The following is a 27,449-nucleotide window of genomic DNA, read 5'->3' on the forward strand; positions in this document are numbered from 1 at the left end:
CCCTGAGCTAAGCAGCTAGCTGGGCTAACGCGTTGGACCCTGATTTTCCTCAAGTAGCTCAGGAAGTTACGGAGAACATAGTCAAAGTGATGGATGAGAGGCTGGGTCCGCTCTCTCTGACACTCCAGAACCACACGTTGGAGTCCTCCATGTTGTGCCGAACCATATAATCCTTTAGAAAAAGTACTAATCCCACACTACCCCATTACCCTCCATTTTTCTTTCATCCATCTGCCTGTCCAAGAGGCTCATAAATACCCCTAATGTTTTAGCCTCCACCACCATCGCTGGGAAGTCATTCCAGGCATTCACAACCCTCTGTGTAAAAAATACTTACCCCTGATGTCTCCCCTAAACTTCCTTCCCCTAACTTTGTACATATGTCCTCCAGTGTTTGCTATTGGTGCCCTGGGAAACAGATTCTAGCAATCCACCCTATCTATGCCCCTCATAATCTTGTGGACCTCTATCAAGTCCCCTCTTATTCTTCTACGCTCCAAAGAGAAAAGTCCCAGCTCTGCTAATCTTGCTTCATATAACTTGTTCTCCAAACCAGGCAACATCCTGGTAAATCTCCTCTGCACCCTCTCCATTGCTTCCACATCCTTCCTATAATGAGTTGACCAGAATTGAACACAATACTCTAAGTGCGGTCTTACCAGAGATTTGTAGAGTTGCGACATGACTCTCCACTCTTGAACTCAATCTCCCTGTTAATGAAGCCTAGCATCCCATAGGCCTTCTTAACTACCCTATCAACCTGTGCAGCGACCTTGAGGGATGTATGGATTTGAACCCCAAGATCCCCTTGTTCATCCACACTCTTAAGTAACTGACCATTAATCCTGTACTCAGTCTTCTGGTTTGTCCTTGCAAACTGCATCACCCCACACTTCTCCGGATTGAAATCCATCTGCCATTTTTTTGCCCAAATTTGCACCCTGTCTATATCCTCGTGTAACCTTCAACAACCTGCAGCTCCATCCACAACTCCTCCAATGTTCAGTCATCCGCAAACTTACTCACCCATCCCTCTGCCTCTACATCCAGGTCATTTATAAAAAATCACAAATAGCAGTGTTCCTAGGACAGATCCCTGCGGCACTCTACTAGTCACCGACCTCCAGGCAGAATACTTTCCTTCCACAAATACCCTCTGCTTTCTTCCTTTAAGCCATTTTTGTTATCCAAACAGCCAAGGTTCCACATATCCCATGCCTCATGACTTTCTGGATGAGTCTGTCATGAGGGACCTTGTCAAATGCTTTGCTAAAGTTCATGTTGACCACGTCCACTACCCTACCTTCATCAATTTCTTTTGTTACCATTCAGGCTCGTGAGGCACGATCTTCCCTTCACAAAGTCATGTTGACTATCCATGAGTAATCTGTGCTTCTCCAAATGCTCCTAGATCCTATCCTTAAGAGTCCTTTCCAGTAGTTTGCATACCACCGATGTTAGACTCACCGGTCTATAGTTCCCAGGTATCACGCCGTTACCGTTTTTGAACAAGGGAACTACATTTGCCGTTCTCTAGTCCTCCGGCACTTCCCCTGCAGCCAAAAAGGATTCAAAGAGGATTCATCTTGACTTCTTGTGCGAGGAAGAGCATTTTACATTGCTGGTAATCCGATAAGGCCGATGGACTAATTGGCTGGCGTAAATTAGTCATGGAATACATTCCTTTGGACTTTTTGACATGTATGGTACACTCAAAAACCAATAGTTTTCATGAAACATGGCAACCGTTTCTGCAGTATTTAGATGTAAACCTGTCTGCTATCCTAATGACGGCTTTTGTATAGCATGTTGTGGTGATGTCCATATTTTGATGGAAGTATTCTGATAGGTGATATCTGTGAGGGGAAGAAATGTAAATGAGCCTGGAAATTGAAAGTTGTTTTTAAGCTGATCAAAAGGAAAATGAAGGCATAGGGTGTGTTGGCCTTCATCAGTCGTGGGATTGAGTTTAAGGGCCGAGAAGTAATGTTGTAGAGATATAGGACCCTGGTCAGAACGCACTTGGAGGACTGTGCTCAGTTCCGGTCGCCTCTCCAGAGAAAGGATGTGGAAATTGTAGAAAGGGTGCAGAGGAGATTTACAAGCATGTTGCCTGGATTGGGGAGCTTGCCTTGTGAGAATAGGTTGAGTGAACTCGGCTTTTTCTCCTTGGAGCGATGGAGGATGAGAGGTGACCTGATAGAGGTGTATCAGGTAATGAGAGGCATTGATCGTGTGGATAGTCAGAGGACTAAACAATCCGGTCACCACTGACGTCACCATCACTGGCCTTTCAGCCTGACCGACCTGCCCTCCCACACATTCTTATTCAGGCTTCATGGCCCCCTTCCTTCCCGCTCCTGCTGAAGGGTCTCGCCCTACAACGTTGATCTTCCATCGGTGCTGCTGGACCTGCCGAGTTCCTCCAGCGTTGTGTGTTCGGTCCTCCTGCTACGCCCTGGAAACCTGCTGGGGGATGGGGAGGGTGGCCCGTGGATTAATATTTTTTACAGTCCCGTAGAACTGACTTTATGCTTGAGAATGTGTGCAGAAGGGATTTGGGCGAGTTGTGGATACTATATGTCCTGCAGCCTGCAGTCCTGAAGGGAAAATCAACCTATCACTGACATCGATCTGTAAAACCGTCCTTATGTTTTGCAACATGAGCTGGCCTGTGGGGTCGAGTGATCGATGGAGGGGGAACTGGGTTGTTTTTGTCATTATTTCTGTTTCAGTTGAACTGTTGAAAAAAATATGGGAAGTGATTACCACAGTTTCCCATTTCTCTCTTATCTGTTGTGAGCAGACCGTGAGACACTGCTACAGAACTAACGAATGCAATTGCAACATGCAGGACCCCTGCCTCCACCACCGGCACATAATGGCCGATGTGTGCACAGTCTATAGAATGCAACACAGTTACTCACCAGGGCTATTCTACGGGACCCTGCGGACCACCAATCCCATCACACACTTCCCCCTACACAATATCACTTCCCCCCGTCTCCCCCTCACACCCTAACAACCGCTCTCGCCCTGAGGGCGAATGGCAGCAAGAACAACGATGAACAGCGCCACCCGCTTCTCCCGCCACTCGGAAATCTGCCTGACCGGCCTGCATCTCGGTGCGGGTCCGATTCCTGAAGCCGCAACCTGACAGCACTTTTGAACCACCTTTCCCAGACAGTTTCTGACAGTTTAAGGAGGGAGCCCACCAGACAGCCTCTCAGTGAGGGGTTTGGTAAGGGAGGGGTGATAAATTCCAGCCTTTCCAACAACACCCATTTCTATCCCTTGAAATATTGAGCAATAATCCACTTCACTCTTTGGTGAAAATATTCCTCTGGGAATTGTTTTCCTGGTGACCATTTCGCGCTGAGATATGTCTGAGAGGAGAGAATAAGCTCTTTGTGTAGTCTATCAACACACATTGGAATTGGAAATATCAGCCAACCTCCATTGCCACCCGATCCTGAGTAGCTCAAACTATCAATTTCTGCCTTGAATACACCAAACGACATGGACTCCACAGCTGCCCGTGGCACCTAATCCTACAAATTCACCGCCTTTTGGTTAAAGAAGATTCTCCGCATTTCTCTTTTGAAAGGGCGCCCATCTATGCTGAGTCTGTACCCTCTTATCCAAGACTCTCAAACCACGGGAAATATCCTATCCACTTCTACTCGTTTGGGTCTTTGAGCATTCGAAAGGTTTCGCCGCTCATCCCTTTGAATTCCAGCGAGTACAGGCATAAAGTCATCAAACATCTTCGTATGATAACCCTTTCGTTGCTGGAATCATCCTCGTGAACCTCCTCTGGACCCTCTTCAATGCCAGCACATCTTTTCTAAGATGCGGAGCGCAACCATGAGGGCAGATTACTGGGAGGTAATTAAAGTCTGGGAGATGACTGATGGAATGGTCGGGGTGGTTGTGTTGGCAGGGGGTCGAGCGTGATGGGGAACTGGGAGTGAAGTGTTTTGGAGAGGTTTTACTGAATGGTTGGGCATGTTGGAGTATCAGAGAATTTCGCTCTGTTGTTGTTACCCTGTGCTCACCTGACAACAGATGCTGCGGACGGTATAAGGATAAAACAAGGTTTTAGACAGGATCTCTGATCTGACAACACAGGCCGAAGCTCACCAAAGGTTGACTTTCATGAGATGTTTTTTTCACTTGTTTTTCTTAGAACTGAGCACGGGAAGTTTTTGTTACACCATACCAGAGTGCTCGAAAAACTTTGTTTACAACAACGGAAGCAGCCCATTGCAACCTGCAGAAACCAGATCCACAGAAACTTAACTCTTTGTAAACACCAAGAGAGAGATAGAGAGGGTGGGGAGTATGACTGACCATGGGTCACCGCGGCTGCGGCACAACAGAACTCATCCATCCCTGATCTCCTGTCACAGATTTGTTTCCGAGTGTCATTTTCTTCTTAAAAGTACGTCCCTTAAACCTGAAGCTGTGCCGTCTGAGATTCTTCCACCATGGCAAACATCATCTCCACATCCACTCTGTCTGTGTCCTCTGGTCCTAGACTCCCCCACTATAGGAAACATCCTCTCCACATCCACTCTATCTGTGTCCTCTGGTCCTAGACTCCCCCACAATTGGAAACTTCCTCTCCACATCCACTCGATCAGTGTCCTCTTGTCCTAGACTCCACCACTGTAGGAAACATCCTCTCCACATCCACTCTATCTGTGTCCTCTGGTCCTAGACTACCCCACTATAGGAAACATCCTCTCCACATCCACTCTCTCTGTCTCCTCTGGTCCTAGACTCTCCCACTATAGGAAACATCCACTCCACATCCACTCTGTCTGTGTCCTCTGGTCCTAGACTCCCCCACTATAGGAAACACCCTCTCCACATCCACTCTATCTGTGTCCTCTGGTCCTAGACTCCCCCACTATAGGAAACATCCTCTCCACATCCACTCTATCTGTGTCCTCTGGTCCTAGACTCCCCCACTATAGGAAACACCCTGTCCACATCCACTCTATCTGTGTCCTCTGGTCCTAGACTCCCCCACTATAGGAAACATCCTCTCCACATCCACTCTGTCTGTGTCCTCTGGTCCTAGACTCCCCCACTATAGGAAACACCCTCTCCACATCCACTCTATCTGTGTCCTCTGGTCCTAGACTCCCCCACTATAGGAAACATCCTCTCCACATCCACTCTATCTGTGTCCTCTGGTCCTAGACTACTCACTGCAGGAAACGTGCTCTCCATATCCACGCTATCAATTCCTTTCACGGTTCGAAAGGTTTCACTGACACCACCCCTGATCCTTCTGAATTCCCTGAATACAGACCCAGAGTCATTGAAAGCTCTTCATAGGACAAACCATTCTATCTGGGAATAACTTTCGTAAAGCTCCATCAGTTTCAGCACATCGTTTGTGCTACAAGTGAGCCGTCAACAGTTCATTGTAAATCTTCAATATTAACATATTTTATGTTCAAGTCCACTTGAGATGAATGCTAACACTACATTTACCTTGGTCATCACAGACTGATCCCGCAAGTTAACCTTCAGCGAATCCTGCACAGGGAATCCCAAGTCCCTTTCTACCCCAGTTTTTCTTTTGTATTTTATTTTCATTTAGAAATGAGTCAGCCTTCTACCCCCCCCCCCAATGTGCATGCTCAAACACATGCTCAAACATTCCATCTGCCTTCTTTGCCCATTCTCCTAATCTTTCTAAGTCCTTCTTTAGCCTCTCTGCTTCATGTCCCTTCATCTATCTTCAAATCGTCTGCAAATCTTACAACAAAGACATCAATGCCACCATCCCAATCATTGACATCTGACGTAAAGGATACGTTCCCAACATAGACTCCCGTGAAACACCACTCGTCACCGTTTGCCACTCAGAAAAGGCTTCCTTTATTCCCACTCTTAGCCTCCTTCCCGGGATTATGTGTTAATCATAAACTATATACAATGAGATCCACCTCACTGGATGTACAGGTGGACTTGATTCATAATAGACTAGAATTCAAGTGTTCATAAGACTGATGGCATCCGGAAAGAAACTGATCTTGTACCTTTTTGTCCCGGCATAGATATTTAGAAAGATAGAAAATAGGTGCAGGAGTAGGCCATTCGGCCCTTCGAGCCTGCACCGCCATTCAGTATGATCATGGCTGATCATCCAACTCAGAACCCTGTACTTGCTTTCCCTCCATACCCCCGATCCCTTTAACCACAAGGGCAATAGCTTACTTCCTCTTAAATATAACCAATTAACCGGCCTCAACTGTTTCCTGTGGCAGAGAATTCACAAATTCACCACTCGTTGTGTGAAGAAGTTCTTCCTCATCTTGGTCCTAAAAGGCTTCCCCTTTATCCTTAAACTTTGACCTCTCGTTCTGTACTTCCCTAACATCGGAAGCAATCTTCCTGCATCTGGCCTGTCCAATCTGTTTAGAATTTTATACGTTTCAATAAGATCCCCCCTCAGTCTTGTAGAACTGCAGTAGAACCTCCCTGCTCCCGTACTCAAATCCTTTTGCTATGAATGTCAACATACAGTGATCTAAAGCGCCTACTAGAAGGATGGAGTTGGAACAGGTGATGCCCAGGGTGTGATGGGTCTACAATAATGCTGCTTGCTCGCTTCCTGACTCTTGATGCATTTCAGTCTTGGATCGAGGGCAGCTTCACACCAGTGACCCTTCCCGCAGTCCTGACGGTTCATTGGAGGCTATTCTTGTCTTGTTTGGTAGCTGATCCAAACCAGAGAGTGATGAACGAACAGAGAACAGACTGGATTATTCCTGAATAGAATTGAATCAGCAGCTCCTGAGGCAGGTTGCACTTCGTGAGTTGACGTAGGGAATGCAACCTCTGCTGAGCCTTTCTGATAAGAGTGTCCGCGTTGGGTGTCCACTTCAGGTCCTGGGAGATTGTGACACCCAGAAATCTGAAGGTCTCCACAGCAGACACAATACTGTTAAGTATAGTGAGTGGGGGGAGTATTGGGGGGCTCCTCCTGCAGTCCGCTGTCATCTCCACAGTCTTGAGCGTACTTAGCTCCAGATTGTTCTGACCACACCAGAGGGCCAACCGTTCCACCTCCCGTCTGTATGCAGACTCATCACCGTCTCGGATAAGGCCAATCACAATTGTGTCGGCTGCAAACTTCAGGAGTTTAAAAGATGGATCCTGTGAGGTGCAGACATTAGTGTAAAGGGAGAAGAGCAGTGGGAAGAGCACACGGTGCCCTGGGGGTGGGGGGGGGGCACCGGTACTGATTGTCCGGTTGCAAGAGATGATGCTCCCCAGCCTGCTTGCTGCACCCTGTCAGTCAGGAAGGTTGTGATCCACTGACAGATGCCGGGGGAGACATTCAGCTGGGTGCGTTTGGAGTTGAGGATTTCTGGAACGATGGTGTTAAACGCCGAGCTGAAGACAACAAACAGGACCCTTACAGAAGTTCCTGTGTTCCTGGATTATATTCAGTAGAGAGCAGCATGGCGAGTGGCTGAATTCCAACAGGGAGAAAAGACAATATTGTCATTTTGAATACTGTGGGTTATTGGCTACAGGAGCCCACACTGATATAAGTTGATACATGTTATCCAAATGAAAGAAAAGAAAATAAGGAAAGCACAAATTAGGGGGCGGGGTGGAGGGGAATGCGATAGGAATTAGCGACCAGATGAGAGAAGGAAAAGTGAAGTCCAGATTTGCATTACATGTTTTAAACACCGAGAGTGGTCGGTGCCTTAAACGCACTGTCAGTGGAAGCAGAGAATGGCAGCTTAAGAGTCATCTGGACATTTACGTGGGGAATGGAGGGGTGCTGATCTCATATCGGCAGTTATATTGTTCCCTTATCACATAATGCTTTTTTCCCCCAGATACATTCAGCTGTACGGAGCAGAGAGCAAAGAAAGAGGAAGATTGAAGCCAAAAAACGCAACAAAAAATCACGTAACTACGGTGGAGTGAAACACAGACACGAGGGAGGCTGATGGAAGATCCACGTGAAGTGAACGGGTTATGGGATCAATCAACACTCTGCAAATAAGAAGCGACGTCACATGGAGAAAAATGTCTGAATCAGTGTCTCGGATGGATAAACATTCACTGAGCCAATTCACGCAGCAAATCAGGAGTCAACTCAGGGTTTCAGCACCGTTTTCTATTTTATTCCATTTATTATTCAGCCATAAAGCGCGGAGTAGCCGTTCAGCGACCGACGACAAACCCGATCAACAGAGGAGATTTACAAGGACGTTGCCTGGGTGGGAGAGCATGCCCCATGGAAATAGGTTGAGTGACCTCGGCCTTTTCTCTCTGGAGTGACGGAGGATGAGAGTTGACCTGACAGAGGTGTATAGGATGATGAGTGGTATTGATGGTGTGGATACCCAGAAGCCTTCTCCTAGTGCTGAAATGGCCAACACGGTATAGTGTAGATTTATGGGTCTCGGACGTAGGTCAAGGGGAGAGTCAGAGGTAGGTTCTTCACACAGAGAGTGATGGGTGAGTGACATGCACTGCCAGAGATGGTGGTAGAGGCGGATACAATGTGGTCTTTTAAGAGCCATTTGTATAGATACATGGAGCTTCGAAACATAGAAGGCTGTGCGGTAAGGGAAAAATCTCGGCAGTTTCTAGAGAAAGATATATGGTCGGCACAACGATGTAGGCCGAAGATCCTGTAATGTGCTGTAGAGTTTCTGTGTGCCATGTTCCATGTTCCAACGGTGACCCAATCACAGGGCAACTTGCAATGACCAATTAACCTTCCTGGACTTTGGATGGTGAGATGAATCCGAACGCCGCTATGCTAACCACGCCTGAGTTGAATAGGCTTAAAATAATTTTGCCATTTAAATCACACATTACAACACAGAATCAGCTGGTCAGGTAGCACGAATAGAGTACGAAGGAGACAGAGATTCGACCAGGGGTCATTTTATCAAAATCCCCATGACAGGTCAATAGACCAGTCTCTTATAACGCATTCGGATAACAGCGGGAGCACACGAGTAACACCTGAAATCCGTGACCATGGTATTGATGATCTATTTCCGGCCCTGGTCTCGGACAGAATCTGATGTTTCTCTGTATTTTTCACCATAATTCTTTATCTTTATGTTCAAGGCTCCTTGATTGAGGCTTAGGAGCACAGAGACTATGTCATTTCCTGTCTGTTTATCAGACGCTGAAGGTCATTAGGTGTTTCCTAATCCCTGGAAAGGCACTTCCGCCGTCCATGCTCGTATCCCGCCCACTCTGTCCAAATGGGTTTGGGCCTCTGAGACACTAATGGAAGGTGAATGCGAGGAAAGTGACGAATACGGATCCCCTGCTCATAGCGAGCTCTGTGACGCTGAGCGTGAAATTAATGGAATTAAAACCACTTGGCCGCTTGTGCCGCGGCACCGGCCTCACGCCAAGTGAATAACGAAGCTAAGCTGTGGGTTGAGCGTGAAGCGCTCCGATATTTCATGTTTTTCAGCGTAACTAGTAGTCAGAAACCTACCGGACCATGATGTGGTTCAAGACGGTGTAGAGGTTAGATCACGCAGCAAAGTTGAGAGGGAAAATGTCAGCGGCAGTGTGAAGGTGTCAATTATGGGACATAGGAGTCTGGGCTGAGGTGAGGGAACTAAGCTGCTGTGATACAAACGAGTCAAAACCTTCAGTGATGACTTCGGCGTGAGGATGTGAAACGCAGAAAAGATATAACGGAGAGATGGAGAACAATTATAAAGAACCATTGAAGGACATTCTGAACGATGGCGTTTCCCTCGATGGTTGCCCTTCCTCTGTGTCAAATCACGTGCCAAACATCCACTTCTCTTCTAGAGTGACGTCATCTGCGGGAACAATTCACACGTCAGCAATCCGAAAGTGCGGCTGCTGGTGAGGACAAACACGAGATGATGATTTTTGAATCTGTGCCAAACATCGTGACAATGGAGCATTGCATAGAACTAGTATATTTCATATCGCCACGGGCCCAGCAAATTTGTTACTTGCAATATCAGTATATCGCTGTACGATGCCGCCCAACTCCAGTCTTATACTGTGTCTCGAAACTGCTAACGACAGGGTAATATATACACGGCACAACCATGGCCCTGCACGGCTCACAGAACTGAAACTAGTGCATACGTTTCCTTTACAGGTGACACTATGTATCGGCAGCCCAATATCCCGTTCACATACCTCTTCAGATCACTGTAAACAGATTGGTTCTCCAGGACAAGTCCCTGTTAGTGTGAGGAAATCAGCATGATTAGCAGATTTTTTTTAAAATCAAAAGCATTTCTTGTCTGAAGAAAACTGCAAGAATATTAAGGAGTAACTGCGCTCATTTAATAAATTATGTCTGAAAGTAACACGGAGCAGTCGGACCGAGATGAACAGAGGATCCGAGACAGACAGTCATGGTCGCCAAGCGAAAGGGCACGTAATCCCTTGTCCTTTGCTTCCCTTCCGTCAAGAAGATCAGAGTGATATTTGCAACTTTCTAGTCCTCAAAAACAATCCCATAGTAATCTGCAGCTTGGCATACCAGTACAATTCCCTCCACTATCTCTTCAGCGGCCCGTTTCAGAATGCTGGGGAGCAGTTAATCCCGGTGATTTCTCCACCTTCAGCCCTTCCAGCTTGCCTTGCATCTTCTCCTTATTATAGTGACCGCAACCACTCCGGTGCCCTGACACTGTCATACTGATGGTCTGCTCCGCAGTAAAGACTGACACATGATACTTCATGAGTTCATCCGACATTTCTGTGTCCCCTACAGTTGCATCTTCGACATCATTCTCGCTGTCGAATGTCTCACTTCAGGATTTGTTTCTTACTGTGTGAAATGGAACAATTACTACAAAAAGGGATTGACGCAAATATAGCCCTTACCATATAAGTGGAGCTTCCATCTTCTGCCTTGTCCCTTGCGCCCTGAAAAGAGAAATTGGAGATTTTTATTGAAAGGTTTAACCAAATGCTCAACATTTGTATTCTGTCCCTCAGCATATAAACCCCAAGAGTATCAATTTACACATTCTTCCCTGCTTGGAGCAATATTGCACCATTCGCCATTCTACACGCTGCGTGCTTCAGATTCAGTGTGAGAGCAATATATATTTTGTTTGACATAGGAACACTGCCGAACGATATTAAATCATTCGTAATCTCTCAGCAATAAGGGTAGCATGATGCATGTTACTTAACGAGGAACTCGTCTCCAAAACCATTCATCTTGGGAGATAAGTCTGGATCAGAATGTGCACGTGACAGATTGGGGATACGGACTTGTGGCCTCAGGATGCTGACCGTATTTGCTCTTTCTCGTAAACGCTCACAGAGATCACTGCTGATCACAATGGGCCTGTGCAGACCTGACCATGCTTTCCCTCTGTGACTTACCCTCGTGGACCTGACATTTACAAAGTCATTCATGAAATATGTTCCAGTCAGAGTAAGATATGTTTTTGCAGAGTACAAGAATTATGGATTCTGCGCACACCGCAGGTGTCTCCAGTGACGTCTTTCTGCAGATGCAGAGCAACACACACAAAATGGCGGAGGAACTCAGCGTTTCAGGTAGCATCAATGGAAATTAATAAACAGTCGCCGATTTGGGCCGAGACCCTTCTACTGAACTGGAAAGTAAGCGGAAAAGCGGGAGCAGTAGTGGATAGGACGGTTTTCCAGCTGGAAGGTGAAAGGTGGGCCTGGACAGTGGGGAAAGGTAAAGGGCTGAAGAGGAGACTAGACCATAGCAGAAATGGAAGGAGGAGGGTCACCAGGGGAAGTTGCTGGCAGGTGGAGGAGAAGATATTTGAGTCCAGATTGGAGAATACGTGGGAAGCGAACAAAATGCCGGTAGGAAAATGTCGACTTTCGTGCCATCAAGTTTGGTTTCTGTTTTGAAGCGTTGTTCACAGGTAAATGGAAATGGGAACCGGGATAGATCATCCATGATCTTATTAAATGACCAATCAGAGCCGAACGGCCCGATGGACGCTGCCCGTCACATTACTTATGTTCTTGTCAATAGACAATAGACAATTGGTGCAGGAGTAGCTCATCAGGCCCTTCGACAGAGCATTGCCATTAAATGTGAACATGGCTGATCATCCACAGTCAGTATCCATTGCAAAACGATGACTGAGTACTAGAGCTTTTAAAGAATATAAAAGTGGATAAATCTCCGGATCCTGACAGGATTTTCCTTCGGACCTTGAGGAAGGTCAGTATAGAAATAGCAGGGGCTCTGTCAGAGATATTTCAAATGTCATTAGAAACGGGGATGGTGCCGGAGGATTGGCGTATTGCTCATGTGGTTGAATTGTTCAAAAAGGTTTCTAAGAGTAAACCTAGCAATTATAGACCTGTCAGTTTGACGTCAGTGGTGGGTAAATGAATGGAAAGTATTCTCAGAGATGGTATATATATTTATTTGGATAGATAGGGTCTGATGAAGAGCAGTCAACATGGATTTGTGCGTGGAAGGCCATGTTTGACAAAATTATTGAATTTTTGAAGAGGTTGCTGGGAAAGGTGACGAGGGTAAAGCAGTGGATGTTGTCTATATGGACTTCAGTAAGACCTTTGACAAGGTTGCACACGGAAGGTTATTTAGAAAGATTCAATTGTTAGGTATGAATATTGATGTAGTAAAATGGATTCAACAGTGGCTTAGTGGGAGATGTCAGAGAGTAGTGGTGGATAACTGTTTGTCAGATGGAGGCCGGTGACATGTGGTGTGCCTCAGGGATTTGTACTGTCTCCAATGCTGTTTGTGATGTACATTAATGATTGGATGATGGGGTTGTCAATTGGATTAGTACATATGCAGATCATACTAAGATAGTTGGCGTTGTGGATAATCAAGTAGGTTTTCAAACTTGCAGAGAGATTTAGGCCAGTTAGAAGAGTGGGCTGAAAGATGGCAGATGGTGTTTAATGCTGATAAGTGTGACGTGCTACAATTTGGTAGGAATAATCAAAATAGGACATACATGGTAAATGGTAGGGCATTGAGGAATGCAGTAGAATAGAGTGATCTAGAAATGATGGTGCATAGTTCCCTGAAAGTAGAATCTCATGTGGATTGGGTGGTGAAGAAAGCTTTTGGTATGCTGGCCCTCATATATCAGAGCATTGAGTATAGGTTTTGGGATGTAATGTTAAAATTGTACAAGACTTTGGTAAAGCCGAATTTGGAGTATTGTGTACAATTCTCGTCACCGAATTATAGGAAAGATGTCAACAAATTACAGAAAGAGCAGAGGAGATTTACTAGAATGTTACCTAGGTTTCAGCACATAGGTTACAGGGAAAGGTTGAACAAGTTAGGTCTTTATTTCTTGGAGCGTAGAAGGTAGAGGGCAGACTTGATAGAGGTATTTAAAATTATGAGGGGGACAGATAGAGTTGACGTGGATAGGCTTTTTCCATTGAGGGTAGGGGATATTCCAACAAGAAGAGATGATTTGAGAGTTAAGTGGCAAAGGTTTAGGGGTAACACGAGGGGGAACTTCTTTACTCAGAGAGTGGTAGCTGTGTGGAACGAGCATCCAGTAGAAGTGGTAGAGGCAGGTTCGATTTTGTCATTTAAAACAAAATGGATAGGCATATGGACAGGAAAGGAATGGGGGGTTATGGGCTGAGTGCAGGTCGGTGGGACCAGGTGAGAATAAGGGTTCGGCATGGACTAGAAGGGCCGAGATGGCCAGTTTCCGTGATGTAATTGTTATATGGTTATATTTTATATCATGAACATAATACAAAGATCCAACCTGTTCATTCCTTGAGAGATTTTCATAGTTTCCCGATGCGTTCACGGTGTTTGTATCCAAGGTGCCTGCGGGAACAATACAGATACGTCACAGCGGTGAAGAGCATCATGGGCCGTTGTTAACACAGCGGATGTCAATCCGGCCACAAAACAAAATGCCAGCGACAGCACGAACTACATTCCCACAAACGCCAGAAACCGGTAATCCCCTGTATAAACGACCAATAATTTAGGTCAGATACAGAAAGGTAAATATCATACCGTCCCTCTAATGCTATTGTAATCTTGAGTGGAAAGTGTCCACTTATTAAACTGGACAACCCAACAACCCAAGCAGCATTATTCGTGACCATTCGCTCGGATGAAAACCTCCAGCTTCTGTGCACTAGGAACTGCCATATTTAAATGAAATGTTAAGATTTCCAGGAGCTCAGTAGTAGAACAGTTGAAATGCAGTTCACTCACCCTTCCTTCCGGAATTGACGCTCGTGTCGTATTGGGATCGTGGGGGATCATTGATCCTGAATAAACAGAAACAAAGGTCAAAGCATGAATTCGGAAGAAGTGAGTTCCTTGCACTGATACACCGAATGAGAACGGCTCCTATAATTCCATCAGATACTATCTGGTTATTACTTGAATATATTCAGGCTTTCAGATGCCCGATTCCAGTTCTACTCGATCTCAACAACAGTGGCCATAATGGGTTACACAGAGATGGTATTTTGTCCTTTCGGATCTCAGTTTTCCGGGGGAAAGTGACAAATGTCTCACTGAACGGAAGCCGCTTTCAGACAAATATTCAAATTTCAGGGGAAAAAAAAAGCCCACGTGAAATCTTAACGCTGATTCTGTCCACGGACGATCGCTGATCTGTGGAATGATTTCAGAATTGCGGATCAATTTGAGCACCTCTGGGGAAACGAGTTTTAAAAAATGCAAACAGGTAGACACCGAGCGGCACCCTTTGTAAAAATCACCAGACGAGACGCAAGGATTGACCACCTCCTCCATCACACCTGCCAGGTAAATGCATTTACCCGCCAGTTTTCCTCGCGATCAGCCATCCACTGACTCCGCCGATCAGGCCCACGCCAAGCAAACCAAGTACAATGCCCACGATCGCGCCAGAGCCGTGGGTAGAATTGTCATCTGTTTTTGCTGAAACACACAAGGGAAATATAGATATCTTACATTCCGAGAACACGTCTTTATCAGTGGCAAATTCACTTTCACAGCAATTTGACTGAGTCAGTTCAGAGTTGTGTATCGTGTATCAATGATTATTCCTGGAATGAAAGGGTTAACATGCGGGGAATGTTTAATTGCTCTGGGTGTGTACTCGTTTGAATTGAGAAGGATGGATGGGGTGGGGGTGGTATCCCATTGAAACTTTCCGTATGTTGAAACGGTCCAGACAGAGTAGATGTGGACGGTGTTTTTCATACGGTGGGGGGGGGGGTGGTCTCGGATATGGAGACACAAACTCATGGTGGAGGGGCGTCAGTTTAAAATAGAGACGCTCTTAAATGCCGTCAGCCAGAAGTTGGTAAACTTGTGAAACTTTCTACCAAAGGAAGCTGTGGAGGCCAGCTCGTTGGGTGTATTTAAGGCAGAGTTTGATCGTTTCTGGAATGAACACCGCGTCAAAGGCTACGGAAAGAAAGCGGGGAAGTGGGGTTGAGCGGGGTGAGGGGAGGGAAGAATCCACCATGCGTGAATGGCGAAGCAGACTCGATGGGCGGAATGGCCGAATCCCCGCCCCTATGACGTATGTTCTGATTGTCCAGAACAGATGCCATCTATTACCCCGGGTTTCCTCTGTCACAACTAAATTCTTACTCCGCAGCCACGTTTCTCTCCATTCCTTGACTCCTGCCTTTCCGCATGATCACATCGCGGTGAACCTTGTCAAATACCTCACTAAAATCCAGATACACCCCTGTTCGGCCTTTATTGACACGTCTTACCACCGCCGATATAGTCCTGTCACGAACGGTTTCCTCAAAACAGGAATAACACTCACCCGTTCTGGACGGAAATGGTGAATATAAATTATTTGGTGCCTTGTGAACCGAGCTCACTGACACAAGGGTGAGTTCCTGCCCTGTCTGCCGGAGATTGTCCCCGTTGTACCTTGAAATATACACCCCAGGGGACAGACAGAGCGAGGTAGGTTAATGTCGGGTTTGACACAATATTTGGCACAACTGGACCCTCCGGTACAATTCTGTCCTTCACTACCCTATCTATAAAATGCGAATACCTGTCGAGTATAGTAATATCCGATACAAATGAACGTTGTAGTTTACCAATGCACCCGCAGTAAACCCCCACGTAGGTCTCTCCAGAGCCATTGCTGAAAGAGTTGCTGGCGATGCACTTGTACGTCCCTGCGTCGTTTCTGTTCACACTGATTACAGTCAGTTTCGCCTTGTCGGGAGATGTAAATATTCTGCCGTTTTCCTGGATGGGTTGGTTATCCTTGGACCATGTCCGTGTCTGAACAGTGCCCGACGCGTCACAACTCAGTGCGATGGTATCGAGGTTTTCCAGAGGCGTGGAATCATTGGTCACCACAGTAACCCCGGTCACTGGTTCTGTAAATACAATTAAAATGCAAATGGTTTTACACTTGGTTTTCTCTGCACGTTCACAATATTTGTGTGTCGCCAAATCAATATCGTCGCCATTCCTACCTCTCATCTCCATGTGTTTCGATATCAGAACAGATCGAAGACAAAATGAAAGTCCAGAGTTTAAAGTTTTGCTGCTGTTACTTACGGGGTCCAATAAATTTGGCTATACTTTAATTGTCCTCTGGGACAAATGGGGATAAACTGGTCTTCCCATATAATCTGTCTTTACACATCTTATTGTACCTACAAGATATAGTCCGATAATAGTCCTATAATACTCTAGGCAACACCGAATCACGGCGGAAAGATTATAGCCGGGAGCTTGAAGTTCAAGGATACATATTGCATCGAAAGGACAAGCAGGAAGACAAGCGGTTCGGCGATGCTGTGTTGGTAATAAAATGAAGTTAAATTATTAGAAAGAGGTGAAAGTGGGTGGGAATGTATTAAACCGATGTGCAGAGAGCTGTGGAACAGCGAGGGTAAAAAGTCCCTGATGGGAATTGCACAGAGACCGCCAAACAGAACAATGATGCGGCCTAAAACTACAAGGTGTGATAGAAAATGCATGTCAAGTGTGCAATGTTACAATAAGTGATGGGGGATTTCAATAGGAAAATAGATTGGGAAAATCAGTTGGGTGCTGGATTCCAGCAGGGTGATCTTGTAGAGTCCCTGCGATCCGGTGTTTCAGGGCAGCTCGTGGTTGAGACCAGTAGAGGATCACATATTCTGGATTTGGTGTTGAGCAAAGATACAGAATTGAACAGAGACCTTAAGGGGAAAGAAAACAAACAATTTCGAGATGTTGTTTATAATATGATCGAATTCACCCTGAAATCTGTAAAGGAGAAGCTGAAGTCACATGTATCAGTATAACAATGGGGTAAATTGAATTACAGACCCATGGGAGGGGAGTTGGCCAGAATCATTTGGAGAGGAGTCAATCATTAAAGATGAGGTCTCAGGGTACTTGGGGGCACATGATAAAATAGGCTGCAGTCAGCATGCTTCCCTCAGGGGGAAATCTTGCCTGACAAATCTGCTGGAATTCTTTGAAGAAATAACAGGCAGGATAGACAAAGGATAACCGGTCGATGTTGTGTTCGGGAATTTTCAGAAGCACATGACAAGGTGCCATACATGCGGCTGTTTTATAAGCTTCGAGTTAATGGTATTACATGGAAGATTCAGCATGGATAAAGTAATGGCCGATTGGCGAAAGCCAAAGCGTGAGCTTTCTCTGCCTGTCTGCCAGTGACCAGTGGTGTTCCACGCTGGTCCGAGATGGAGCCGATTATTTTCCTGTTACATGTCAATGAATTAGACGATGGAATTGATTGCACTTTTGTAAAGTTTGCAGACGACATGAACACATGTGGAGGGGCATTTCACATTGAGGAATTAGAGTGGCCACATAAGGACTTAGACATATTAGGGGAATGGGCAAACAAATGCCAGATGGAATGCAGTGTCGTTTAGCTAACGGTCATGCACTTTAGTGGAATAAATGACAGTTGTATATTCCCTAAGAGGAGAGAAAATATAAAATATTGAAGTGCATTGGGACTTGGGAGTTCTTGTGCAAGATTCAGTAATGGTTAATTCTCATCTTGATTTTGTGGTCAGGAAGTCAAAAGCAATGTTAGCATTCATTTAAAGTGGACGAGATTGTAAAAGCAATGATTTCATCCTTTAACTTTTTAGGCACCAGTGAGGCCACACCTGGAGTATTGTGAGCACATTTGTGCCATTATTCTTGTAGAGAATGTGTTGAAACTGAAGGAGTTTCAAAGCAAGTTCACTCATACGGGTCTATTGTTGATGGTTGTCATATGAAGAGCATTTCATGGATTTGGATCTAGATTCACAGGAATTCAGAAGAATGAGGGGTGATGTCACAGACAACTATCGAATGGTGAGAGGCGTTGTTAGAGTGTAAGTGGAGAGGATGCTTCGAAGGCCTCCCACGCTGTGAGAATAAGGTGTCAACTCACCATCCTCCTAACTCCCGAAGTCCTACAAGCGTGTTGAGAGGGTGTTTCCTGTAGTCGGGGAGTCTAGGACCAGAGGACACAGATAGAGTGGATGTGGAGAGGATGTTTCCTATAGTGGGGGAGTCTAGGACCAGAGGACACAGATAGAGTGGATGTGGAGAGGATGTTTCCTATAGTGGGGGAGTCTAGGACCAGAGGACACAGATAGAGTGGATGTGGAGAGGATGTTTCCTACAGTGGGGGAGTCTAGGACCAGAGGACACAGATAGAGTGGATGTGGAGAGGATGTTTCCTATAGTGGGGGAGTCTAGGACCAGAGGACACAGATAGAGTGGATGTGGAGAGGATGTTTCCTATAGTGGGGGAGTCTAGGAACAGAGGACACAGATAGAGTGGATGTGGAGAGGATGTTTCCCATAGTGGGGGAGTGTAGGACCAGAGGACACAGATAGAGTGGATGTGGAGAGGATGTTTCCTATAGTGGGGGAGTCTAGGACCAGAGGACACAGATAGAGTGGATGTGGAGAGGATGTTTCCTATAGTGGGGGAGTCTAGGACCAGAGGACAGAGATAGAGTGGATGTGGAGAGGAAGTTTCCTATATTGGGTGAGTCTAGGACCAGAGGACACAGATAGAGTGGATGTGGAGAGGATGTTTCCTGTAGTGGGGGAGTCTAGGACCAGAGGACACAGATAGAGTGGATGTGGAGAGGATGTTTCCTATAGTGGGGGAGTCTAGGACCAGAGGACACTGATAGAGTGGATGTGGAGAGGATGTTTCCTATAGTGGGGGAGTCTAGGACCAGAGGACACAGATAGAATGGATGTGGAGAGGATGTTTCCTATAGTGGGTGAGTCTAGGACCAGAGGACAGAGATAGAGTGGATGTGGAGAGGAAGTTTCCTATATTGGGTGAGCCTACGACCAGAGGACACAGATAGAGTGGATGTGGAGAGGATGTTTCCTGTACTGGGGTAGTCTAGGACCAGAGGACACAGATAGAGTGGATGTGGAGAGGATGTTTCCTATAGTCGGGTAGTCTAGGACCAGAGGACACAGATAGAGTGGATGTGGAGAGGATGTTTCCTATAGTGGGGGAGTCTAGGACCAGAGGATACAGATAGAGTGGATGTGGAGAGGATGTTTCCTATAGTGGGGGAGTCTAGGACCAGAGGATACAGATAGAGTGGATGTGGAGAGGATGTTTCCTATAGTGGGGGAGTCTAGGACCAGAGGACACAGATAGAGTGGATGTGGAGAGGATGTTTCCTATAGTGGGGGGGTCTAGGACCAGAGGACACAGATAGAGTGGATGTGGAGAGGATGTTTCCTATAGTGGGGGAGTCTAGGACCAGGGGACACAGATAGAGTGGGTGTGGAGAGGTTGTTTCCTGTAGTGGGGGAGTCTAGGACCAGAGGACACAGATAGAGTGGGTGTGGAGAGGTTGTTTCCTGTAGTGGGGGAGTCTAGGACCAGAGGACACAGATAGAGTGGATGTGGAGAGGGTGTTTCCTATAGTGGGAGAGTCTAGGACCAGAGGACACAGATAGAGTGGATGTAGAGAGGATGTTTCCTATAGTGGGGGAGTCTAGGACCAGAGGACACAGATAGAGTGCATGTGAAGAGGGTGTTTTCTATAGTGGGGGAGTCTAGGACCAGAGGACACAGATAGAGTGGATGTTGAGAGGGTGTTTCCTATAGTGGGGGAGTCTAGGCCCAGAGGACACAGATAGAGTGGTTGTGAAGAGGATGTTTCCTGTAGTGGGGGAGTCTAGGACCAGTGGACACAGATAGAGTGGATGTGGCGAGGATGTTTCCCATAGTGGGGGAGTCTAGGACCAGAGGACACCGATAGAGTGGATGTGGAGAGGACGTTTCCCATAGTGGGGGAGTCTAGGACCAGAGGACACAGATAGAGTAGATGTGGAGAGGATGTTTCCTATAGTGGGGGAGTCTAGGACCAGAGGACACAGATAGAGTGGATGTGGAGAGGATGTTTCCTATAGTGGGGGAGTCTAGGACCAGAGGACACAGATAGAGTGGATGTGGAGAGGATGTTTCCTATAGTGGGGGAGTCTAGGACCAGAGGACACAGATAGAGTGGATGTGGAGAGGATGTTTCCTACAGTGGGGGAGTCTAGGACCAGAGGACACAGATAGAGTGGATGTGGAGAGGATGTTTCCTATAGTTGTGGAGTCTAGGACCAGAGGACACAGATAGAGTGGATGTGGAGAGGATGTTTCCTATAGTGGGGGAGTCTAGGACCAGAGGACACAGATAGAGTGGATGTGGAGAGGATGTTTCCTATAGTTGTGGAGTATAGGACCAGAGGACACAGATAGAGTGGATGTGGAGAGGATGTTTCCTACAGTGGGGGAGTCTAGGACCAGAGGACACAGATAGAGTGGATGTGGAGAGGATGTTTCCTATAGTTGTGGAGTCTAGGACCAGAGGACACAGATAGAGTGGATGTGGAGAGGATGTTTCCTATAGTGGGGGAGTCTAGGACCAGAGGACACAGATAGAGTAGATGTGGAGAGGATGTTTCCTATAGTGGGGGAGTCTAGGACCAGAGGACACAGATAGAGTGGATGTGGAGAGGATGTTTCCTATAGTGGGGGAGTCTAGGACCAGAGGACACAGATAGAGTAGATGTGGAGAGGATGTTTCCTATAGTGGGGGAGTCTAGGACCAGAGGACACAGATAGAGTGGATGTGGAGAGGATGTTTCCTATAGTGGGGGAGTCTAGGACCAGAGGACACAGACAGAGTGGATGTGGAGAGGATGTTTCCTATAGTCGGGTAGTCTAGGACCAGAGGACACAGATAGAGTGGATGTGGAGAGGATGTTTCCTATAGTCGGGTAGTCTAGGACCAGAGGACACAGATAGAGTGGATGTGGAGAGGATGTTTCCTATAGTGGGGGAGTATAGGACCAGAGGACACAGATAGAGTGGATGTGGAGAGGATGTTTCCTATAGTGGGGGAGTCTAGGACCAGAGGACACAGATAGAGTGGATGTGGAGAGGATGTTTCCTATAGTCGGGTAGTCTAGGACCAGAGGACACAGACAGAGTGGATGTGGAGAGGATGTTTCCTATAGTCGGGTAGTCTAGGACCAGAGGACACAGATAGAGTGGATGTGGAGAGGATGTTTCCTATAGTGGGGGAGTCTAGGACCAGAGGACACAGATAGAGTGGATGTGGAGAGGATGTTTCCTATAGTGGGGGAGTCTAGGACCAGGGGACACAGATAGAGTGGGTGTGGAGAGGTTGTTTCCTGTAGTGGGGGAGTCTAGGACCGGAGGACACAGATAGAGTGGATGTGGAGAGGATGTTTCCTATAGTGGGGGAGTCTAGGACCAGAGGACACAGATAGAGTGGGTGTGGAGAGGTTGTTTCCTGTAGTGGGGGAGTCTAGGACCGGAGGACACAGATAGAGTGGATGTGGAGAGGATGTTTCCTATAGTGGGGGAGTCTAGGACCAGAGGACACAGATAGAGTGGATGTGGAGAGGATGTTTCCTATAGTGGGGGAGTCTAGGACCAGAGGATACAGATAGAGTGGATGTGGAGAGGATGTTTCCTATAGTGGGGGAGTCTAGGACCAGAGGATACAGATAGAGTGGATGTGGAGAGGATGTTTCCTATAGTGGGGGAGTCTAGGACCAGAGGATACAGATAGAGTGGATGTGGAGAGGATGTTTCCTATAGTGGGGGAGTCTAGGACCAGAGGACACAGATAGAGTGGATGTGGAGTGGATGTTTCCTATAGTGGGGGGGTCTAGGACCAGAGGACACAGATAGAGTGGATGTGGAGAGGATGTTTCCTATAGTGGGGGAGTCTAGGACCAGGGGACACAGATAGAGTGGGTGTGGAGAGGTTGTTTCCTGTAGTGGGGGAGTCTAGGACCAGAGGACACAGATAGAGTGGGTGTGGAGAGGTTGTTTCCTGTAGTGGGGGAGTCTAGGACCAGAGGACACAGATAGAGTGGATGTGGAGCGGGTGTTTCCTATAGTGGGAGAGTCTAGGACCAGAGGACACAGATAGAGTGGATGTGGAGAGGATGTTTCCTATAGTGGGGGAGTCTAGGACCAGAGGACACAGATAGAGTGCATGTGAAGAGGTTGTTTTCTATAGTGGGGGAGTCTAGGACCAGAGGACACAGATAGAGTGGATGTTGAGAGGGTGTTTCCTATAGTGGGGGAGTCTAGGCCCAGAGGACACAGATAGAGTGGTTGTGGAGAGGATGTTTCCTGTAGTGGGGGAGTCTAGGACCAGTGGACACAGATAGAGTGGATGTGGAGAGGATGTTTCCCATAGTGGGGGAGTCTAGGACCAGAGGACACCGATAGAGTGGATGTGGAGAGGATGTTTCCCATAGTGGGGGAGTCTAGGACCAGAGGACACAGATAGAGTGGATGTGGAGAGGATGTTTCCTATAGTTGTGGAGTCTAGGACCAGAGGACACAGATAGAGTGGATGTGGAGAGGATGTTTCCTATAGTGGGGGAGTCTAGGACCAGAGGACACAGATAGAGTAGATGTGGAGAGGATGTTTCCTATAGTGGGGGAGTCTAGGACCAGAGGACACAGATAGAGTGGATGTGGAGAGGATGTTTCCTATAGTGGGGGAGTCTAGGACCAGAGGACACAGATAGAGTAGATGTGGAGAGGATGTTTCCTATAGTGGGGGAGTCTAGGACCAGAGGACACAGATAGAGTGGATGTGGAGAGGATGTTTCCTATAGTGGGGGAGTCTAGGACCAGAGGACACAGACAGAGTGGATGTGGAGAGGATGTTTCCTATAGTCGGGTAGTCTAGGACCAGAGGACACAGATAGAGTGGATGTGGAGAGGATGTTTCCTATAGTCGGGTAGTCTAGGACCAGAGGACACAGATAGAGTGGATGTGGAGAGGATGTTTCCTATAGTGGGGGAGTCTAGGACCAGAGGACACAGATAGAGTGGATGTGGAGAGGATGTTTCCTATAGTGGGGGAGTCTAGGACCAGAGGACACAGACAGAGTGGATGTGGAGAGGATGTTTCCTATAGTCGGGTAGTCTAGGACCAGAGGACACAGACAGAGTGGATGTGGAGAGGATGTTTCCTATAGTCGGGTAGTCTAGGACCAGAGGACACAGATAGAGTGGATGTGGAGAGGATGTTTCCTATAGTGGGGGAGTCTAGGACCAGAGGACACAGATAGAGTGGATGTGGAGAGGATGTTTCCTATAGTGGGGGAGTCTAGGACCAGGGGACACAGATAGAGTGGGTGTGGAGAGGTTGTTTCCTGTAGTGGGGGAGTCTAGGACCGGAGGACACAGATAGAGTGGATGTGGAGAGGATGTTTCCTATAGTAGGGGAGTCTAGGACCAGAGGACACAGATAGAGTGGGTGTGGAGAGGTTGTTTCCTGTAGTGGGGGAGTCTAGGACCGGAGGACACAGATAGAGTGGATGTGGAGAGGATGTTTCCTATAGTGGGGGAGTCTAGGACCAGAGGACACAGATAGAGTGGATGTGGAGAGGATGTTTCCTATAGTGGGGGAGTCTAGGACCAGAGGATACAGATAGAGTGGATGTGGAGAGGATGTTTCCTATAGTGGGGGAGTCTAGGACCAGAGGATACAGATAGAGTGGATGTGGAGAGGATGTTTCCTATAGTGGGGGAGTCTAGGACCAGAGGATACAGATAGAGTGGATGTGGAGAGGATGTTTCCTATAGTGGGGGAGTCTAGGACCAGAGGACACAGATAGAGTGGATGTGGAGTGGATGTTTCCTATAGTGGGGGGGTCTAGGAGCAGAGGACACAGATAGAGTGGATGTGGAGAGGATGTTTCCTATAGTGGGGGAGTCTAGGACCAGGGGACACAGATAGAGTGGGTGTGGAGAGGTTGTTTCCTGTAGTGGGGGAGTCTAGGACCAGAGGACACAGATAGAGTGGGTGTGGAGAGGTTGTTTCCTGTAGTGGGGGAGTCTAGGACCAGAGGACACAGATAGAGTGGATGTGGAGCGGGTGTTTCCTATAGTGGGAGAGTCTAGGACCAGAGGACACAGATAGAGTGGATGTGGAGAGGATGTTTCCTACAGTGGGGGAGTCTAGGACCAGAGGACACAGATAGAGTGGATGTGGAGAGGATGTTTCCTATAGTTGTGGAGTCTAGGACCAGAGGACACAGATAGAGTGGATGTGGAGAGGATGTTTCCTATAGTGGGGGAGTCTAGGACCAGAGGACACAGATAGAGTGGATGTGGAGAGGATGTTTCCTATAGTTGTGGAGTATAGGACCAGAGGACACAGATAGAGTGGATGTGGAGAGGATGTTTCCTACAGTGGGGGAGTCTAGGACCAGAGGACACAGATAGAGTGGATGTGGAGAGGATGTTTCCTATAGTTGTGGAGTCTAGGACCAGAGGACACAGATAGAGTGGATGTGGAGAGGATGTTTCCTATAGTGGGGGAGTCTAGGACCAGAGGACACAGATAGAGTAGATGTGGAGAGGATGTTTCCTATAGTGGGGGAGTCTAGGACCAGAGGACACAGATAGAGTGGATGTGGAGAGGATGTTTCCTATAGTGGGGGAGTCTAGGACCAGAGGACACAGATAGAGTAGATGTGGAGAGGATGTTTCCTATAGTGGGGGAGTCTAGGACCAGAGGACACAGATAGAGTGGATGTGGAGAGGATGTTTCCTATAGTGGGGGAGTCTAGGACCAGAGGACACAGACAGAGTGGATGTGGAGAGGATGTTTCCTATAGTCGGGTAGTCTAGGACCAGAGGACACAGATAGAGTGGATGTGGAGAGGATGTTTCCTATAGTCGGGTAGTCTAGGACCAGAGGACACAGATAGAGTGGATGTGGAGAGGATGTTTCCTATAGTGGGGGAGTATAGGACCAGAGGACACAGATAGAGTGGATGTGGAGAGGATGTTTCCTATAGTGGGGGAGTCTAGGACCAGAGGACACAGATAGAGTGGATGTGGAGAGGATGTTTCCTATAGTCGGGTAGTCTAGGACCAGAGGACACAGACAGAGTGGATGTGGAGAGGATGTTTCCTATAGTCGGGTAGTCTAGGACCAGAGGACACAGATAGAGTGGATGTGGAGAGGATGTTTCCTATAGTGGGGGAGTCTAGGACCAGAGGACACAGATAGAGTGGATGTGGAGAGGATGTTTCCTATAGTGGGGGAGTCTAGGACCAGGGGACACAGATAGAGTGGGTGTGGAGAGGTTGTTTCCTGTAGTGGGGGAGTCTAGGACCGGAGGACACAGATAGAGTGGATGTGGAGAGGATGTTTCCTATAGTGGGGGAGTCTAGGACCAGAGGACACAGATAGAGTGGGTGTGGAGAGGTTGTTTCCTGTAGTGGGGGAGTCTAGGACCGGAGGACACAGATAGAGTGGATGTGGAGAGGATGTTTCCTATAGTGGGGGAGTCTAGGACCAGAGGACACAGATAGAGTGGATGTGGAGAGGATGTTTCCTATAGTGGGGGAGTCTAGGACCAGAGGATACAGATAGAGTGGATGTGGAGAGGATGTTTCCTATAGTGGGGGAGTCTAGGACCAGAGGATACAGATAGAGTGGATGTGGAGAGGATGTTTCCTATAGTGGGGGAGTCTAGGACCAGAGGATACAGATAGAGTGGATGTGGAGAGGATGTTTCCTATAGTGGGGGAGTCTAGGACCAGAGGACACAGATAGAGTGGATGTGGAGTGGATGTTTCCTATAGTGGGGGGGTCTAGGACCAGAGGACACAGATAGAGTGGATGTGGAGAGGATGTTTCCTATAGTGGGGGAGTCTAGGACCAGGGGACACAGATAGAGTGGGTGTGGAGAGGTTGTTTCCTGTAGTGGGGGAGTCTAGGACCAGAGGACACAGATAGAGTGGGTGTGGAGAGGTTGTTTCCTGTAGTGGGGGAGTCTAGGACCAGAGGACACAGATAGAGTGGATGTGGAGCGGGTGTTTCCTATAGTGGGAGAGTCTAGGACCAGAGGACACAGATAGAGTGGATGTGGAGAGGATGTTTCCTATAGTGGGGGAGTCTAGGACCAGAGGACACAGATAGAGTGCATGTGAAGAGGTTGTTTTCTATAGTGGGGGAGTCTAGGACCAGAGGACACAGATAGAGTGGATGTTGAGAGGGTGTTTCCTATAGTGGGGGAGTCTAGGCCCAGAGGACACAGATAGAGTGGTTGTGGAGAGGATGTTTCCTGTAGTGGGGGAGTCTAGGACCAGTGGACACAGATAGAGTGGATGTGGAGAGGATGTTTCCCATAGTGGGGGAGTCTAGGACCAGAGGACACCGATAGAGTGGATGTGGAGAGGATGTTTCCCATAGTGGGGGAGTCTAGGACCAGAGGACACAGATAGAGTGGATGTGGAGAGGATGTTTCCTATAGTTGTGGAGTCTAGGACCAGAGGACACAGATAGAGTGGATGTGGAGAGGATGTTTCCTATAGTGGGGGAGTCTAGGACCAGAGGACACAGATAGAGTAGATGTGGAGAGGATGTTTCCTATAGTGGGGGAGTCTAGGACCAGAGGACACAGATAGAGTGGATGTGGAGAGGATGTTTCCTATAGTGGGGGAGTCTAGGACCAGAGGACACAGATAGAGTAGATGTGGAGAGGATGTTTCCTATAGTGGGGGAGTCTAGGACCAGAGGACACAGATAGAGTGGATGTGGAGAGGATGTTTCCTATAGTGGGGGAGTCTAGGACCAGAGGACACAGACAGAGTGGATGTGGAGAGGATGTTTCCTATAGTCGGGTAGTCTAGGACCAGAGGACACAGATAGAGTGGATGTGGAGAGGATGTTTCCTATAGTCGGGTAGTCTAGGACCAGAGGACACAGATAGAGTGGATGTGGAGAGGATGTTTCCTATAGTGGGGGAGTCTAGGACCAGAGGACACAGATAGAGTGGATGTGGAGAGGATGTTTCCTATAGTGGGGGAGTCTAGGACCAGAGGACACAGACAGAGTGGATGTGGAGAGGATGTTTCCTATAGTCGGGTAGT

The 27,449-nt window shown here is 47.5% G+C and overlaps 1 long non-coding RNA gene across 1 annotated transcript; it reads right to left on the reverse strand.

Annotated features, from left to right (window-relative positions):
• Positions 1–9,769: 9,769 nt before the first annotated feature.
• LOC140722364 (uncharacterized) lies at positions 9,770–10,941 on the reverse strand. The gene is made up of 3 exons (XR_012097593.1): positions 10,897–10,941; positions 10,201–10,244; positions 9,770–9,848 (listed from the first exon to the last, which is right to left on the reverse strand). It is a non-coding gene; the product is annotated as an uncharacterized lncRNA (long non-coding RNA).
• Between the last annotated feature and the right edge of the window lie 16,508 nt (positions 10,942–27,449).

Source organism: Hemitrygon akajei, unplaced genomic scaffold, assembly GCF_048418815.1.
Source record: "Hemitrygon akajei unplaced genomic scaffold, sHemAka1.3 Scf000075, whole genome shotgun sequence".
In the NCBI taxonomy this organism is placed as follows: domain Eukaryota; kingdom Metazoa; phylum Chordata; class Chondrichthyes; order Myliobatiformes; family Dasyatidae; genus Hemitrygon; species Hemitrygon akajei.